The sequence below is a fragment of the Leptonychotes weddellii genome, chromosome 4 (assembly GCF_054177405.1).
Source record: "Leptonychotes weddellii isolate Sample4059 chromosome 4, ASM5417740v2, whole genome shotgun sequence".
NCBI classification, from domain to species: Eukaryota; Metazoa; Chordata; class Mammalia; order Carnivora; family Phocidae; genus Leptonychotes; species Leptonychotes weddellii.
The window spans coordinates 104185613-104203065 of NC_138372.1; the positions used below are offsets into that span (position 1 = coordinate 104185613).

Sequence of the window (17453 nt, forward strand, 5' to 3'; positions counted from 1 at the left end):
ATTGTACTGTGTTTTCTCTATAAAACCCAGTTCAGACTCAAGTGTTCAGTCATCAGCCTGTCTGGATGGCAAGTTCACTGGAAGGGTGTTTTGATGTGTTCCACATGCTTGGAATAGACTCAAAAATAATGGATACTCATTAAATATTTTATGTTATTGAGGCCCCTGAGGTTCCTAGCATGCTAGTTACTAAAGCCCGCTTGCTGTTTACAACACCTTTGTTACTACATCAGCCAACTTCAAGGCTCAGACCTGCAGGCTGGACTCTAATCAGCCTGTTAGGTTGGGGCTGCCACGTCTCTCCATGTGGTTTGACACAGAAGAGAAGGCAGGAAGCAGTTCTTAGAACGTCAGCGCTGAAAGCTCAGAGGAGTGAGTGACTATTGGAGTGAATTCAGATCCTGGGTTCTCACAGTGTATTCAAGCCAACTCTGAGCCCTGCCTCCTGCCTGCTCTTCTTTTTCTTGACTGGCTTTCTTGTTCCTTGGTTCCCATCATAGCGGTCTTTCAGCACCCTCTGGGCTCGATGATTCAAGCCCTGAAGTTTATTTATTAGCCTTTTCTAGTTTCTGCCCGAGTTTATAAATTAAATGTCTTGTTACCTTTTTTTTCTTTTCCTTCAATGCAGCCTGGTCTATTTGGAAGAAAAAACTAAGAAATCTAACTTATATTCTTGGTTCTGGTATTAAATGGGCAACATTAGGAAAATCATGGTACCAGGGACTTTTCTACTCTTGGAACCCATATTGAAAAATGACTTTGCAGGTGTTGAATGGTTGACGAGCATGTACAATATGCTGGATACTTTATGGGGCATTTTCATGAAGGGTCTCCTATCCTAAACATCTGGAACATCTGCAACAAGATGAGAACTTGAATTTAAGGCAGGCTGATCCCTGAGAGCCATGCCAGATATTGTCTATTATAACCTTAGGACACTCTGAGGCCAGCATGACTAGAAGGCAAGTTTTAGTTAAGGCTTTATTATACAGATGAGGATATTGAGATGCAGAGAAAGAAAATAACTTGCTCAAGGTTATACAGATGTTTAGTGGGAGATCAGAGATGGTAGCCCAGTGTCCCAGCTTCCAACCCAATATTTTTTCTACTATGCATCTTCCCTATGATTCTGAATCATTTTGGAGTGGTGCAGCCCTGCCAATGGATATATTGTGTAATATATCCCCTTACTCAGGTGCCACAAAATCTATGCTTATTTTAAAATTTCTTAATGTAAAAACTTTCAATCATATATGAAAGTAGAAAATAGAAAAATAGACCTTCAAATGCAGAATACCAGCTTGAATCATTATCAACATTTTGCCTCTTTTTGGTTTCATCTGTTTTCCTTTTTTAATTGTTAAGTATTTTTTTTTTCCATTGAGGCATTTTATTTGCATGTATGTATTACATCCCTAGAGAAAGAATCCCAGGATTTTCCATCCTGTATGTTTTTGTCTTGCTTCTTCATGGCCCATGGTGCCCCCTGAGGTTGTCAGGACAATGAAACCAAACTGGCAGGATGGAAGCAGATTGTTCTGCCATTTTTCTAGATCTTTGAGTTGTACGTCAAATCTGGGGTTGATCATTCTACACTTACTTAACCTGCCCATGGGGTTCACAACAATTTCCCCAGCTCTGTGATCATCAATGATTTCAAATTTGCCAATGTAACCATGCTTCATCATCACAGTTAGAAACTGGATGATGACTCTGGGGGTATGGCTTAGTAAGAACCTAGCATTTTCCTTTCTTTTCAGCATTGTTAATTTTCTTGAGGGCATCTGCCAGAACATTCATGCGCACCATTATGGCAGCATGGAAAGATGGCAGAAAGAGTTAATTGGTAAGTATTTTAAAACAAATCCCAGGCTGTATCATTTCTCCTACAAATACTTCTGTATGTATTTCTAGCAATTATGAAATACCATCATCATACTTAATAAAATTAACAGCAATTTATCAATATTACCCAATATGCTTTCTATATTCAGTTTTTCTCAATTTTTCTCTAAAACTTTTAACAGTTGTTTTTCAAATTAGAATCAAAATAAAGAGACTGTATGTCTTGTAAAGGCTATGTCCTGTAAAGATTTTTTTTTAAACAATTAATAAATCCCCATGCTTATTTTTTTCTGCTATTTATGGGTTAAAGAAATCAAGTAATATTTCTGTAAAATTTCTCATACTGTGGACTCAGTCAATTGCAACCTTGAGGTATTGTTTAAAATATTTCATATATGTCCTATAAACTGGCAAATGGATCTAGAGGCTCAATTTGAGTACAAGTTTATTTTGGGGGTAAGAATATGTCATGGATGGTGTTATGTACTTCCAAATTGCGTCACATCAAGTGATGGTAACACCAAGTTATTCCACTTCTAGTGATGTTAAAATTGGCTGGTGAGTTTGTGATGTAAGTCTGATCCAACCATTATAAAATTCCCCATCAGCTTCTCACCTAAGGGTTTTAACTACCATGGCTCAAATCAATGATGTCAGTAAGGACTATAAAGTTTTGATTTTTTTTTCCTCCTGCATTTATTGATAGAACTCTTATGTAAAGAACTTTTCCTCATCAGCTATTTGTCTACTTTAAAATATAATGCATACAAGAAAAGCAAGTTAAATGCCTTTATTTTCAATTTTCATAATAATAAATCAGTACCCTAGCAATAGTATCCAATGGGGCATTATCATTTTGGAATTTTAAGAACTCAGGGAGCTTAAATATTTGATGTGTTTTAAACTATGATTAATAATATTTTTGTTATTCAAATTGTCGATGGCTAGCAGCAGCTCTTCAAGTTAGTCCTGTGTTTGATACAACCACCTGTAGCTTCTTTACCTTCTGGCATAATAGATAGATGTCTCAGACTCTTGTTGTATATACCCTGCCTTAAACCTGAAATTGACCATTTCTCCAAGGAGCCCAATTCATTTTAGTGATAAATATTATTCAGAAAGTGTTATTGGTTTTTAAGGGTTGTTATTGCCTCTAGATTTTTTAATATGCATGAATTAGAAGATATTATTAATTTATATAATAGATTACATGGTTTTTACTTAACTTTTATGATTTTATATTTGTATTTCTCTTTCTCTTTTTACACACGAGAATCTTGGTATCTGATGCTTGCATAGCTTACTCCCAGTCCCACCTGGCACTCAACACAGTGGAGATGGGGAACTTTTGGAGACTCCTCTGAACTGTACTCATGCCTCTCCTCTTCTGGGTCCTTAATGCTATGTTCCACATGCAATAACACTTGATTCTTTGTTGAATTGAACTGAAGTCCAAGTACTTTTTTTTAAGATTTTATTTATTCATTTGAGAGACAGAGAGATAGAGCACAAGCAGGAGAGTAGAGGCAGAGGGAGAGGGAGAAGCAGACTCCCCAGTGAGCTGGGAGCCCAACCTGGGCCTCAATCCCAGGACTCTGAGATCATGACCTGAGCCGAAGGCAGACACTCAACTGACTGAGCCACCCAGGTGCCCCAGTCCAAGTATTTTTTGAAAGGCGCTCTTTACTGAGGCCCAAGGAAATAGGGGGTATGGAGTCCAGGCATCCCAGCTATTTTCTAGTTCAGCCTCTCATTCACCACTGAAAAGAAACTGAGGCCACCTTGTTGAAGCAATGTGAATAAGATTAACGGAAAGGAAAAAACATCTGCAAAATGTAAACCACACCTACAGAGTAGTTGACTATTTAGAGCTGTGCAGATTTGAATTCTAAGAGATAGCTGGATTCAAAACTTTTATCAACTCTCTTAAGAGCTGCCTCTTCTATATCTAAAAAGGAAGAGGACAGAAGGAAGGAGAGACAGGGAGGTGGTCTTTTTCTCACAGGGAGGGAGGGGGAAGGGTTGGTGGAGAAAAATAGGTGCACAGCTTTTGATGGGTAAAATGCCTGAAGATTGTTTTTGCCCTGAGGCAGGCTTGTTCTTCATTTGTCTAAGTATGGGAGCAGGCTACTCAAGTTTGAGCAGAGAATGGCCGCAGGGAGGGGGCAGGAAGCGTTTGTTCTCTACCTCCCAGAGGTCTCCGGCAAGCTGCTGCTCAGGGAAACATTTGATTGAGTGGATGCATATCCCTCATATGGTCACATTACCAAAAGTCCAAGTTTATTTATTTCTAGTAATTGGTCCTCTGTTGACTGAAAGCCACAATATTTAAGAAAAAACTTTGTAGAAGACTGGCCAGGATTTTTTTTTTTTTTGCTTTTGTTCTTTAGAAAGCAATATAGTATTTTGTGAAACATTGCTCGTGGCATCCAAAAATTTTCCTGAATTTCAACTAATTCAGCTCACTATAACTCAACAAATATTTATTGACTATTTATTTGTAAGATGTTTATAATGGAATAAGCATCCTGTGATAAGCGGTTAGTGAGAATTTTCACCTGCAAATAAACAAATATGTTTAGAAGCATATTTTCTGTGCCACTAGAATCATTTTACTACCCGTGTTTAGGAAACAACCTGATAAAAACTCATCTTGATAGACTTTCTATCTTTTGGGCAAGCACAGGTGTTGCGACTTCAGTCTTGAATAATCTTCTGAGGAGCCGACACATGTCCTGGTATTCGGCTTTCTGCAAAACATCTATTTAAATTTCAGCTTTGTCTTTGAAATAACAGCCTGACCATGTTTCCAAAGAACATGTCTGCAGTCTGTGCCAATTTTCCTCTGTACTGTGTATCTCTTCATAAAAAGATAAAGCACTAGCATTTTTTTTTTTTTAATAAGAAAACACCTCTCCAGGGGCACCTGGGTGGCTCAGTCATTAAGCGTCTGCCTTCGGCTCAGGTCATGATCCCGGGGTCCTGGGATGGAGCCCCGCATTGGGCTCCCTGCTAGGCGGGAAGCCTGCTTCTCCCTCTCCCACTCCCCCCTGCTTGTGTTCCCTCTCTTGCTGTGTCTCTGTCAAATAAATAAATAAAATCTTAAAAAAAAAAAAAGAAAACACCTCTCCAAGGAAACTTACTAAGACCTCCATACTGAGGAATAGGTCTGGCATCTCCAGATAAAACCTCAGTGCTGTTCACTAAAAATCAAATTGGAATGGATGTTAGCTAGACTTACTGTGGTGATTACTACACAGCTATCAAATCATTATGTTGTACACCTGAAACTGATAAGATGTTCTATGTCAATTCTGTCTCAAATAAAAAAAAATCACATTGGCGATAAAGCTAGGAAGAGGTTCAAAGCCAGTTGGAATTTTCTTTCATCTAAAGTTGCTTCTCAGGGGCACCTGGGTGGCTCAGTCGGTCAAGCATCTGCCTTCGGCTAAGGTCATGATCCTAGTGTCTTGAGATCGAGCCCTGGTGGGCTCTCGGCTTAGTGGGGAGCCTGCTTCTCCTTCTCTCTCTGCCCCTCCACCCCTGCTGTGCTCTCTCTCTCAAATAAATAAATAAATAAAATCTTTTAAAAAAAAAGGTTAAAATGTCAAATTAAAAAAAAAGTTGCTTCTCACATTCCTGAATGGTATGGAATTTCCACCGCGTTGGTGACTTCTTCATCCTGTATCAGTAACAAAGCCCAAATCCAGGCACGTCATTATAGAACTGTTAAATTGCATAAATTTGCACTCTGTATGCAGACCTACACAATACCATACCAGCTTGTGCATAGCAGCACCCTCAAATACACCCCAATGAGACCTAGAATAATAAACCGATAAGAACAAGAAATAAGAATCAGAGACTGATGAAAAAAATGTTACATCAACTGAAAGCAAAGTCCATTTCACCTTTATGAAAACTGCCTAGCTCCTTAGAGGTAAGCAGTTTGCGCAGAGTTGCTCAAGGCGTGTGATTATGGCTAATGAAGGAAGGGTGCCTCATGCGTTCGCCCTTCTCCGTAGCGAAGGAGGAAGGAAGTGTAATTGTACCTTTCATCGGTGGAAGTAATAAGGAATTGAGAAATTATATGGCAGATGGTAGCAAGTGGCTTTGTGAACTACTCTGCTGCATTTTCCCCTGAGCGTGACAATGTTCATAATGTAACTGTGTTTTGCCTCTGGATGCACTAAAGCCCTGGAAATGAATTTTTGATGGTTCAGAATGAGCCCTGGGAAGAAAAGTTGTCAAATATGATATGAAGAGTTCTTACAACACATCTCTTAAAAAGTAGAATGTATTTTGGAAGAAAGGTTTGCTTGGGCTTTTCTTGCCATAGGTCTGTCTGGGTTTTTACTCCCCACTGGAAAAGCAATGCTGCTCCTTTGTGGCAAATCCTTTAGTTCTGCTGCTGCAACCATCCGTCCACAGCCGCATGAGGCCCACGGTTCCTGATCACAGATTTCTGTGCTTCTGTCGCTGTGGGGTTGAGGCATGGGATGGTGTTTGGAAGGAAGTCAACATGCCCTGTGATAGACCAAGATGGTGAACGCCAGCTAGTGGGAGCTGTCAGAAGTAAACTTGGATAATGATCGCTGGAGAAAATAAAGCCTGTATTCTTGGCTACTGAGACTGATGCCATCCAGCAAGCTGTTCTTTGATTTTACTGCTGCTGGGAGTCTAAGTACATCTAACACCCTGAGGGGATAGCACAGTTGAAAGACTCTATACTCGAAAACAGAAGAAATCCTAAAATTACAAATACGTCTAGTTGGGATCCATCAGAGCATTCCATATTTTAGAGGATTTTATTTTCAAGTTCCCCTTTAATTCACATAGAAGCTCTCCTTCCTCTTTCTCTTTCTTGGCCAAAGGATGGGCACTTGGACAGGAGTTCTGGAAAGGCCTATAGAGACCCCGGGAGCTTCCTGTGCTGGGTGGTGGCAGCAGGCGGAGGCCTATGATGCTATGCCTGTCGGTTTAATCTCACAGTTCTGGCTAATGGGCACCATGTTGTCCAGTAGTGCTTTTCCTAGAACTGTCTTAATGACTGTGAATATTATTTTGAAAGGCCCAACACCTGATCTTCCATCAACAGACCTGGCTATTTTGCTTTTAAATGTCCACAAGAGCCAATTATCCTGAAAATCCCCAATTAAGTGTACCAGATTGAATTATAGAAGTGCACATTTTAGGAAATTCCTTTTGCTTCTAAATTTGTCCATTTGAGGTAGGGTGTTTATAGTGAGAACATTTCTTTTTGCCTTTTTGTATTTTGTCCCATTTTGGAGCACTTGCTTTACAATGCCTCTTGTCCTCAGAGGGAGGGGTCCTGTGTTGGCATTCAGCCTCCTGAGAGGTGGTAAGCCACATCTTCCAATGTCCTTATTTGACTCATAGGATGAAATATACATAGCAAAATGACACCTGATTGCTTGCTGTGAAGATTTATAGTGCTACTGGACTGTAGACAAGACCTAATGTCAAAATTACTTCTGCTCCATACAGAGAGCCATTTGAGGGGCAGGGTTGCATATCCCTGATAGAGACATCAATGATGTGGTTATTGGCAGAATTGGATGCCATCATAAGGAACCTGGAAACTCCACATTTAGGTGCAGAGAAAATAAGAAATGTACAGTAATAATCTCAGTTGTGAAGAGGCTGAGGGGGAAAAAAAAACAACCATTGAAGAATTTTGGTAAGAAACTTTCTAGCTTTTGAACTATGTTCAGGAATAGCTGTTGAATGGCTCAGTGGGTAGGACTTAAGGAAAACAGTTTACCCTCACAAATGACCAATTTCTGAATTCATCTGAATTAGGAATTCATCTAGGATGTAAAGAATTTTACATAGATCTTGGTATCCATTTCTTGTACCTGTTGTAGCTACTGGTGGGATATTGGAGGGGCAAGGTGGTGGTGGGTATACTGTTAAATATTTGGATTTTTGTCCTAGCTGCCAGAAGAATAGATTTTATTTTACATTTATTTTCCATGAACAGGGTTGAGCATCTTGTTATATGTTTAAAGTCCATTTGCATTTCCTTTTCTAAGAATTTTTTATTGTTGCCTCTTGCCTATTTTAAAAAATCTGATTGTTGGTCTTTTTCTTCTCTACTTTTAGAAGCTCGCTATATATTAGGGACATCGGCTGTTTGTGTCTGTGATATGTGTTACAAATCTATTTTCCTAGTTTGTCATTTGTCTTGTACTTTGCTTCTGCAAATGTGTTTTAATTTTATGTAGCTAAATTTTTCAATATGTTCCCTTGTTGCTTTTGTGTTTTGAATCATAATTGGGGAAGCTTTGTGCATTTTCAGGTAATGAAGGAATTCATCCTTTTCTTCTCATACTTGTGTGGTTTTATTTGCTATATATTTAAATCTCTAACCTATTTGAAATTTTCATGGTGTCTACTGTAATGAATAGATTCTATTTTATCATTTCCCACATAGCTATTCCATTATTCCAATATTACTTTATTAAGAAATTCATCCTTTCCCCATTGCTTTGAGGTTCTGCCTTTCCCATATACTAAATTTGCAGATGCAACTATGTCTATTTCTGGATTTTCTGTTTTTTTCTATTAGTCTGCTTTGGTATTCATGAATCAATATCATCCTGTTTCTAATTATATAGATTTTATCATTTATACTCTAACAATAATTTATAATGTCATTTCATATATAGTAGGAATAGTTTCCCCACTAAACCTGACTCATTGTGCTCCTTTTCCAGGGTGTTTGTAGTTATTCTTCCTTGATTTTTCTTCCAAATGAACTTTATATTCACCTTGTCTAGCTCCAGGAAAAAATATCTGTTGATATTTCCTGAGATAGCATTAAGCATGTAAATCACCTTAGGGGAACACTGATATCTTTACAGTACTGAGTGCTTCTACCAAGGCACACTGCCCATCTTTCCATTTTTCAGTAAACCTTGTAATTTTTAGGAGTGCTTTATGATTTTCCTCATGTAGGTTATATATATTTCTTAATCTTGTTGAGTTGATGTGTAATCTTTTTCTATATGTAAATAGAATCTTCTTTTCCATTATACATTTTAATTGGTCCTTGTTTTATATGTGAGGCTTATTTGAAAAAATATCAACTTAAAACTATTGTGCTCAATTCTCTTATTGTTAACAGGGACTTTCTATTAATTTAGTTTTGAGGGGATGTTACAGATGTATAATTTTATCACATGCATTCTATCATATGCATATTCTTCTTTTTAATTTTTTTTTTTCCTTTTTAATTCTTATGCCACAATTTCTTTGCCTTGTTTTATTACTTTGGCCCAAGTCACCAACACAGTGTTCAATGTGTAGCTCCATTGCTATTCACAAAGAATAAAGTTCATGTTTGGGTGACCCTGTACTCTTTGTCTTACTTTTGCTCTCCTTCTAGTAGAGATGTTGATGACTGGCAGAGTTCTCAAGGTTAAGCGTGAAAGAGACAATGGGAATCCAGGAAGCTGGATAATTTACAATTGGGAATTCGGACCTTGGAATATCTATGGTTCACATTAAATTTAACTGCCAACATGTAAATGCTTCATCTTTTTTTTTTTTTTTTAAAGATTTTATTTATTTATTTGACAGAGAGACACAGCGAGAGAGATAACACAAGCAGGGGCAGAGGGAGAGGGAGAAGCAGGCTTCCCGCGGAGCGGGGAGCCCGATATGGGGCTCGATCCCAGGACCCCGGGATCATGACCTCAGCCGAAGGCAGATGCTTAACGACTGAGCCACCCAGGCACCCCATAAATGCTTCATTTCTTTGGGAATTGCTGAGGTAATATCTCCCTTAACTGTCAAGAACCTGCATACTTACAGAGATATTTAACTTGAATCATTTCTTTTGTCAGTGTAAGATAAAGGATGAGTAAAGAACTTAACTTAGATAAGAAGGCCTTTTTTCATACCTTCTGCTTAAGCCAGAAAGCCAACCCCCTGACGTGTTCTTAACATTTATTTAGGGCTTACAAGGTGCCAGGTCCCAATGCCACATTTTTTCTCTCTTTGCATACATATAACACACCAAAGTGAGGTCTGGAGATGTTATGTAACTTGCTCAAAGTTTTAAAACTCATAGGAGGTGTAGGGGGGCTTAAAACCTAGGACTTGGATTCTAGACTGCCTCCTATGTGCTCCAAGTCTCTCAACTACAGGCCCTTGGTTGGATGTAAACATGTACTGACAATGAGTTATCTTTGAGCAAGGTCTTCCAAGGTGTGCAGGTTTCATGACTGCTCCTAAAATAATTACCAGTTATCTTCAAGTGATCACTGGCATTAACATTATTAAACAGTCAAGTTTAAGGAGCCATTTGGCCGTGTGGCTTTGTCACATTTGCTGACAGCAGAAAATTACTCAATCTATTACTCTGAAAAATTGCATTTCAATATTTTGAGGAAGATATTCAAGTCAGAATATTGTCCCCACTTTTGCTCCCATGCCACATTTCTGGCTTTACTGAAATCCGTTTTTTAACACTTCCATCAGAGCAAGGACAGTCGGCATACTTTAAAGTTTCTCTCTCTGCTTCCACCTGAGAGTAAAGCTTAGAAAATTGAAAAAAAGAATAGACTCAAGAATGAGCTTCTGCCGTTTTTAGAGAATGAACTTTACATGCCATATTAAAAGCAAGGTTATTTTTTAATACTCTTTATGCTTTTATGAACATGTTACGTGCTTTTAAAAGTATTATGCATAAAGACAATAAGAAAGTTTAAATAAAATCTTTTTTTCCCCATTAGCAGGTATTCAGTGATGTGTCAGATCTTGATAGAACCTAATTTGTCTTCTGTCAACTTTACTTTTGGGTTTCCTGATTCTAATTTTTTGAAAGTTGACAGACGTCATGTTATTGTCACTAATTTCTCCCACTCAGCTCTCAGAAGTTCATTGTTCTGAGGAAGAAATTGTCATCTTCTCTCTCCCCTCCACTGGTGCTGCTTAAGAAAGGGAGGATCTTTTTTATGTGCCCCAGTACAAGCTGGTATTCAATTTTAGAGTGTCCTGAGTCCTGTTCTAGAAAGTTCTGACTTGCTTGCTCTTCAGTCCTCATAACCTCTCTGTGCTGAAGGAGAGAGGGTAAAAGGGTGAGTTTGCAGTGCCCTAAAAGGAGAAAGCCCATGAGCTGATGCTTAGCTACTGGGGGACACCTGCTCTAACACATGCAGTTAAATGAAAGCTTTTGCAACTGACAGAATCCGGCTTCATCCACAGAGCAGACCAGCAAACACACTTCAGTGTTTTGTCATTACACATACTTAGCTAAAGCTTCTGCAACCTTCCCTTTGACATATAGCTTTTTCTCTGAACTACTCAGTCGGTGACATTTAAATGGCTAATTTAGTGCAACCCAGTTGGTGGACTCTGTTTACTGTCTAATTTGGGGTCCATCCCTGGGGCAGGCAGACTGCTGACTGCTCAGACCACCTCTGACAATCATGGCCTGAGAAAAATTAAGAATTTGGAGGAGTAATGTTGGCATGTTGGAAAAGCTTTTGTGTCTCTGTGGTCTGAGCCTGGCCTCATGCCTTGGAGCCTGGTGGCAGCCACTGAGAAGGATCAGCCTCATGAGCAGGGAAACATCTAGGCCTCATGCTCATGCGACTTGATAGAATTCTTTTCTCACTTTTTCTTCTTTTACAAAATCTAGGGTCATGTGAATACATGGCTAGGACCTTGGAAGGGGTCTAATGAATTCTCTTTGCCTTTGTGGATTTTTGCAGTAGTTCATCTCCCATTCTAACTTCCCCATCGTGTGATCTCTCTCCCCTTTCCTAACTTCTTCTGAGTTATACACACTTACTTTGAGGTGGTTTTCTCCTCATTCCACATTCTCTACTGTTAGGTGATTGCATGAATGGTTTGTTAGGATGGCTCAGTTTAGGATATTCTGACACAGTCATTAATAGGGTCCTTTTTCACTCTCGAAACTGACCCAGTTTGGATGATAAGGCTTGTCACTTCCTTATTGCTTTTAGCAACTTTATTATTACATTTCATTACACTTCGTTATTACATTACATATTGCTCATATGAAATTGCTTAGTTTATGGCCATATTTACTTTTCCTCCTAACCTAATTTTGGCCATCCACAGTCCTCCCCAAATACAGTTAATGTCTGAGTGGGAACCAATCAGGGCTGGCATTGGATGCTTTATTATCAGTTTGCCCTACCAGCAACGTGAGCAAAGTATCCAAACTTATCTGTAAAACCAGCAGCGCAAAACGTGAACATCCATCCACATAACGGTTATTCTATCTCAGGACAAACACTTCCCTGAACCCGAAAACTGACCTTCCCCATATACTTTCTTATTTATTATCACATAAAATTGTCCAAGCTAGGTACTTCCACTTACCGTGACAGAATATGTGGTTTGGGAAGAAAAATCTCAATGGTTTGTTTCTTTTGGAGGTGACTGTTTATGGTCTGTTTATTTGACATATACCTTGACAAAATGGTTTATATGAATGTGGTATCAGCTTAAACAAGAGCCTAGGCTCTTCACTGACTGGCTCTATGACCATGGACATGGGGGTCATGGGAACCAAGTGGAATCATACATATTAAATTAGTTTTAAAAATTCAAAGTATTATATGCAAATGTGATTGGTCCGTTGCTGTTGTTTGTTGTTATGAAGATTATGGACCAAAGGAGCTCTGGTGAGGGTGTCTACCCAATGAGGCTCCATCAGCAGAGGCTACTTAAAGACCACTGCTCACATCTCCTGTGTTCTGATGATGTCTAATATTGATTATGGACTTGGCCATATTATCATAAGAAGAACATTGATTTTATATGCACTGTGTGAAAGACACAGTATCCTACCTTACCCCTCCCCCCCACACACCTTTAGTGCTGGGGTCAGGGGACACAGCTCTAGCACCAGAACAACATCTACATGTAGGACTTTGGAGGTCAGTTGACGTCTCTAGACATCTGTCCTTATTTCCACAGTGAGGAGTTGAGAGTAGATCTCCCCAAGCAATCCACTGATGACTCTGACACCTACAGTCTAAGTGACACTCACTTGCCTGGAGTCCTGCAGGTCCTCATTGATTTGTCTATTCTTACTGCCTCTACAACCCCTTCCTCCATATCTCTTCTTCCATCACAGGTCAATCTTCTCCAGTGGCCATCTACAGTGTCTCCCTGTTACTCTTGGGATAAAGACAAGCCCAGTCCTCAGGCCTCCAAGCCTGTCCTGCTCTAGCTTGCCTACTTCCTCACCTTACTTTGCCTTGTCACACCTCTCTAGCTACACTAACTTCTTTCAGCCACACTCCTGCCTCTTTGCCTGGCCAACTCCTACTCACCGTCCTGTCTCCAGCTCAAGTGCTACTTCCTCAGGAAAGCTTTCCTTGGATCCCTGACCTGAGCAGACCCCTTCCTGCCAACTTTGCCAGCATTAGGTCTTTCCTCCATAGCTCATGTCAAGCACTGGAAATTTATATGAGCTCATTGACCGCTTGATTCCTCCCTCTCTCCCCACCCTGAACATAGCTCTTTGAGGATAGAAACCATCTTTGTTTACTGCATACCCTCATATACCTGGCATGTGGAGGTGTTGAATAACTCCTTTCTGAGTGAATACCAAAGTAGATGAAATACACATAAACTCTTAGATAATTTTAAAACTCCCACATATTGTGATTCTATGTTTTTTTATTCATCAATTCAGGGCTATTCAGTATGATTCTTATATGGGATGTCCCAATAAGGTCCTAGTCCCATTATTTCTAGGAGTCTAATTTCTAAGAATCTAACACTAGGGATTTAATAAATTAAGTGGACACAGGTATTTTGGAATTCTTTCCAAGATTTGAAATATGAGTCATTTAAGTAAGAGAATCAGAATCCAGAAAAGCCCCACAGAACTGATGGTGAGCAAGGCTTCTCTGTGGATCTGCTTCTGGCCAAAGCTGCCCAAGTTCCCTGCTGGGATGAAACTGATGTGATAACTGCACAGAGAGCTTGGCTCTTCATGAGCCCATGGGGTGTAGGTCCTGCGATGCTCTAGTTGTCTTTATTCAGTCTTGGTTCTCCTGGCTTCTCTCGCTCCCTCCACAGTTCTGGGCTCTGATTCATCTGAAATTCCACCCAAGCCCCCTGTGTTTATTAAGTCTGTAGCTTCCAGGGGGCAGCCTCTTCCTGATGCACGTCTCTCCTGAGCTCCACTGGGCTTTGGTATTCAGCTCCGCCCCCCTTTTCACATCCTCTGCTCCCAGCAGACCTGCCTTCTGATTCCCCAGTGACTCAGCATGACTTCATGAGGGTCTTCATTTTGATGTTTTCAATTGAAGCAGACTTTTAAAAGCCTCTACCTTTATTGACAATGAGGGAAAAAATGCTCTAACTCAATAAAATATATCACCTGAGGTTTAAACTACATTAAAAAACAAGGTTGTTGCCATGAAAAGGAACTTTCTTTCTGTAAGAGAGAACAGGTGAAAAAAGGGTCAATAAATTGAGGGAGAATTCCCTGTAAGGCAAAATTAGATAAATTTAAGGCAAGAAGATAGTTTCTCAACCTTGACTATATATAAGGATCACCCATGAAGCGGGAGAAATGTGGACATCAGGGCTGAGATCCAACACTGCTGATTTCAGTAGACCCGGGGCAGGGGGCTGCAGAAACTTAGGACCACTGGTCATTTGGACACAGATGCCCAGGGACAAAGCTTTAAACTCTTCTGGAAGCAGCAATATTCATAGCCAAAGCATTTTGCTCTGGAGTCATCCTCAGGGATGAGCAGCCATGCTGGAGGGAACTGATGGGTAAAGACTGGGCATATAGGTCTTGATTAGACAACATGGTGGTTCTACTTCCTTGGGTGGATGAAATGTTCATGCAATAGACATTTAAACATGACACATTTGGGGCATGATTTAAAGACTATTTTGACTCTACATGTTGCTTATTACTCAAATGCTTCTGATGGCATTATTAGGAACATAATTTTCCTTTTTAGATGAAGGAAGAATCATGTGGAAAGATCCAATGTTGTACCTATTTTAAATTTTTGAAGGGAACTGTGGGTCTGTTGCTAGTATTTCTCTGTAAGCATCTTCCATCTTTGCTTTGTGTTTAGAGTATGGAAAGCGTTCCCCTTCCCTAGCCAAGTGCAAATGCATTTTTGTTCCACTATCTGAAGACATTTCAGCCTCACCTCTGCTTGTCACAGCACACTGTCTCTACCATGCCCCAAGGTGGGAGCAGCATGTGAGCCTGTGAGGAGGCAGGAGGCTCTGGTTGTGTGCACTGAGACTGACGTACATTAGCCTGCACTCCAGGCCACCTGGCTTCCATGGTCACTAAAGCACAGCAAGAGGGATGGCACTTTTGCTAGGGAAGCAATGAGTGAAGAGTTGTGAGATATTCATGTCTAGACAGAGTGTGATTCTGGGTATCAAATTAACTGGAGGCTGCTTAACTGTTTCCAACTATAAACATATACATGCTTATTGTAGGGAATTAGAAACTATTTAAAAATATGAAGAATAAAATAAAAATTCTTTGTAAACCAACTACTCAGAAATAACTTTAGCAACATTTTGCATTTTGCATATATCCTTCCAATATGAGATATATATAAAATGTTATTCCAAATATCTATCAACTATTTATATATAATATATCACACCCATATAACATTTACATCTTAATACACATTATGTATTTAATAATGGGAAGAATATCACAAAATATTGCTAAAACTATTTACATATTGTGTGTGTGTGTATATATATATATATCCACATATATACACAGAAGCAGAGACATAAATTACTTTAAAATTTGGATATTATTAAGTTTGTATCTAACATTATGTTGTGACATCTTCCCACAGGATTCAAGATACTTCAAATATATGATTTGTAACAGCTACGTGATCCATAATGCTATGATCACAATGAATTCTTACTCTATTTTGGGCCATTGATATTGTTTCTAAATATTTATTATTTATAAAGGAATGCGTCAGTGAATAATCCCGAGCTTACATTTTTGTCTATATCTTTGATCATATTAACTTGTGGTTCCTTTAATAAGCCCAAACCAGGGAAGACTATTTTAATTTAGTGTCTCACTGGAATTGAGTCAAGAAACATTTCCAAAATGAACTCACTGAATTGCTTTCCAAATCTCTTGCTCTCAGAGGAAGGAAAGGAACCTAAGAAAGCCCCTTCTCTTCCTATCTTTACAGGCACAAAGCTCTCTTTTCTGTCTGTTAAGCACCTGCAGATTCAGTGGGAACCCTCGTTAAGAAAGGGACAAAAAAAAAAAAACCAGAAAGGGACAACAGACAATACTATGGCTACCTTAGTGGCTATTTCGTCAAAGCTTTTCTGTGTGACATTCATGTATCTCAGAGGACATAAGTTTGCTCACAAAGTGTTTGATTCTATATACAAAATTTTGCTATGTGGGAGCTCTGGTAAAGAAACATACCCATAGGGTTAAGAAAACAATCCATAAAACCTCAGCAGGAAGGACCTCATGCTTTGAAAGAGCTAAAGACTGATAACAATTGATTAATGAGATGTCAGAGTCACTGAAGAGATGAAATCACTAATTACTACCTAACCTGTTTTTAGATCTAGTAGACTAGAGTTTTACAATTTCCAGCATCATCAGCCTTAATCAGACCATGACATGAATGCAAAGTGTAATTTCCACCACCAGAATTTTAGTAATCAGCTCAATAAAAAAAAAATGAGAAAACATACGTTTAGTTCAATTTTCATCTTGGGGAATGAGAATTTGGAGTCATGACTTAGAGTTTCTAAGAAAAGGAAATTCAATAGTGATATGATTCAATGCACACTCCTTCCTTCATCCAGTGCAGATGGGCTAGCTGTTCGAGTGTTGTCTCCTGCCAGCTTGTGTTGGGGAGACATGTGCAGTGCCTCTCTCCGAGGCTTGTTTGGAGGAGATCTTTGGGATGTTGCTGGGGTTGGGGAGGCACCTTTTGCTGCAGTCAGGCCCAAATCACCAGCCTCGGTGTCCCCCATACTCATGCAAGCTCTGTTCTTCTGCTTTCCTCCCCTTCTACTGTCCCTGCCACATCCAGCACCTACGTCTCCTGTACCTCTGCTGTGTCTCTGGCTTGTCTCCTCATGGTGACTTTCCGCACATGGCCCTGGTGTGGAAGTCTCTGCCCACAGCCAACCTTCACTCCGTCGTGATCATGTTTTATTGGTGTTATCCCTGGAGGTCTGCCTGCTCGGGACTACTGTCAGGCTTTACCCGCCTTTTGTCAGATTGAGCGATATGCTTAGTCTCTTTAAGCTCCTGTCTCTTCATCTGTAGAATGAGGCTCATAAGACCAATGTCATAGGTTTTGAGGACTAAGTGAGGTAATATTTAGTTGGCACATGGTGTGGGCTGAGTGTTAATAGTATCAATAACAATAAAGTTGGAAAGTCAGTTGGGAGCTCTTCAAAAGTCAGGGAACTGGCTCAAAGCTTCTTGTTTTATAACCACAAGACCTAGCACAAGGTAGAACATTTGTAGATGATCAATATTTACTTGTTATTTGACTCATTCCTAGAGTTCGGTGGTTATCTATTAGTATACCTTT

The 17453-nt window shown here is 39.6% G+C and overlaps 1 pseudogene; it reads right to left on the reverse strand.

The window, feature by feature from the left end:
* Positions 1 to 1415: 1415 nt before the first annotated feature.
* Positions 1416 to 1812, reverse strand: LOC115944232 (small ribosomal subunit protein uS8 pseudogene; annotated as a pseudogene).
* Positions 1813 to 17453: the final 15641 nt, after the last annotated feature.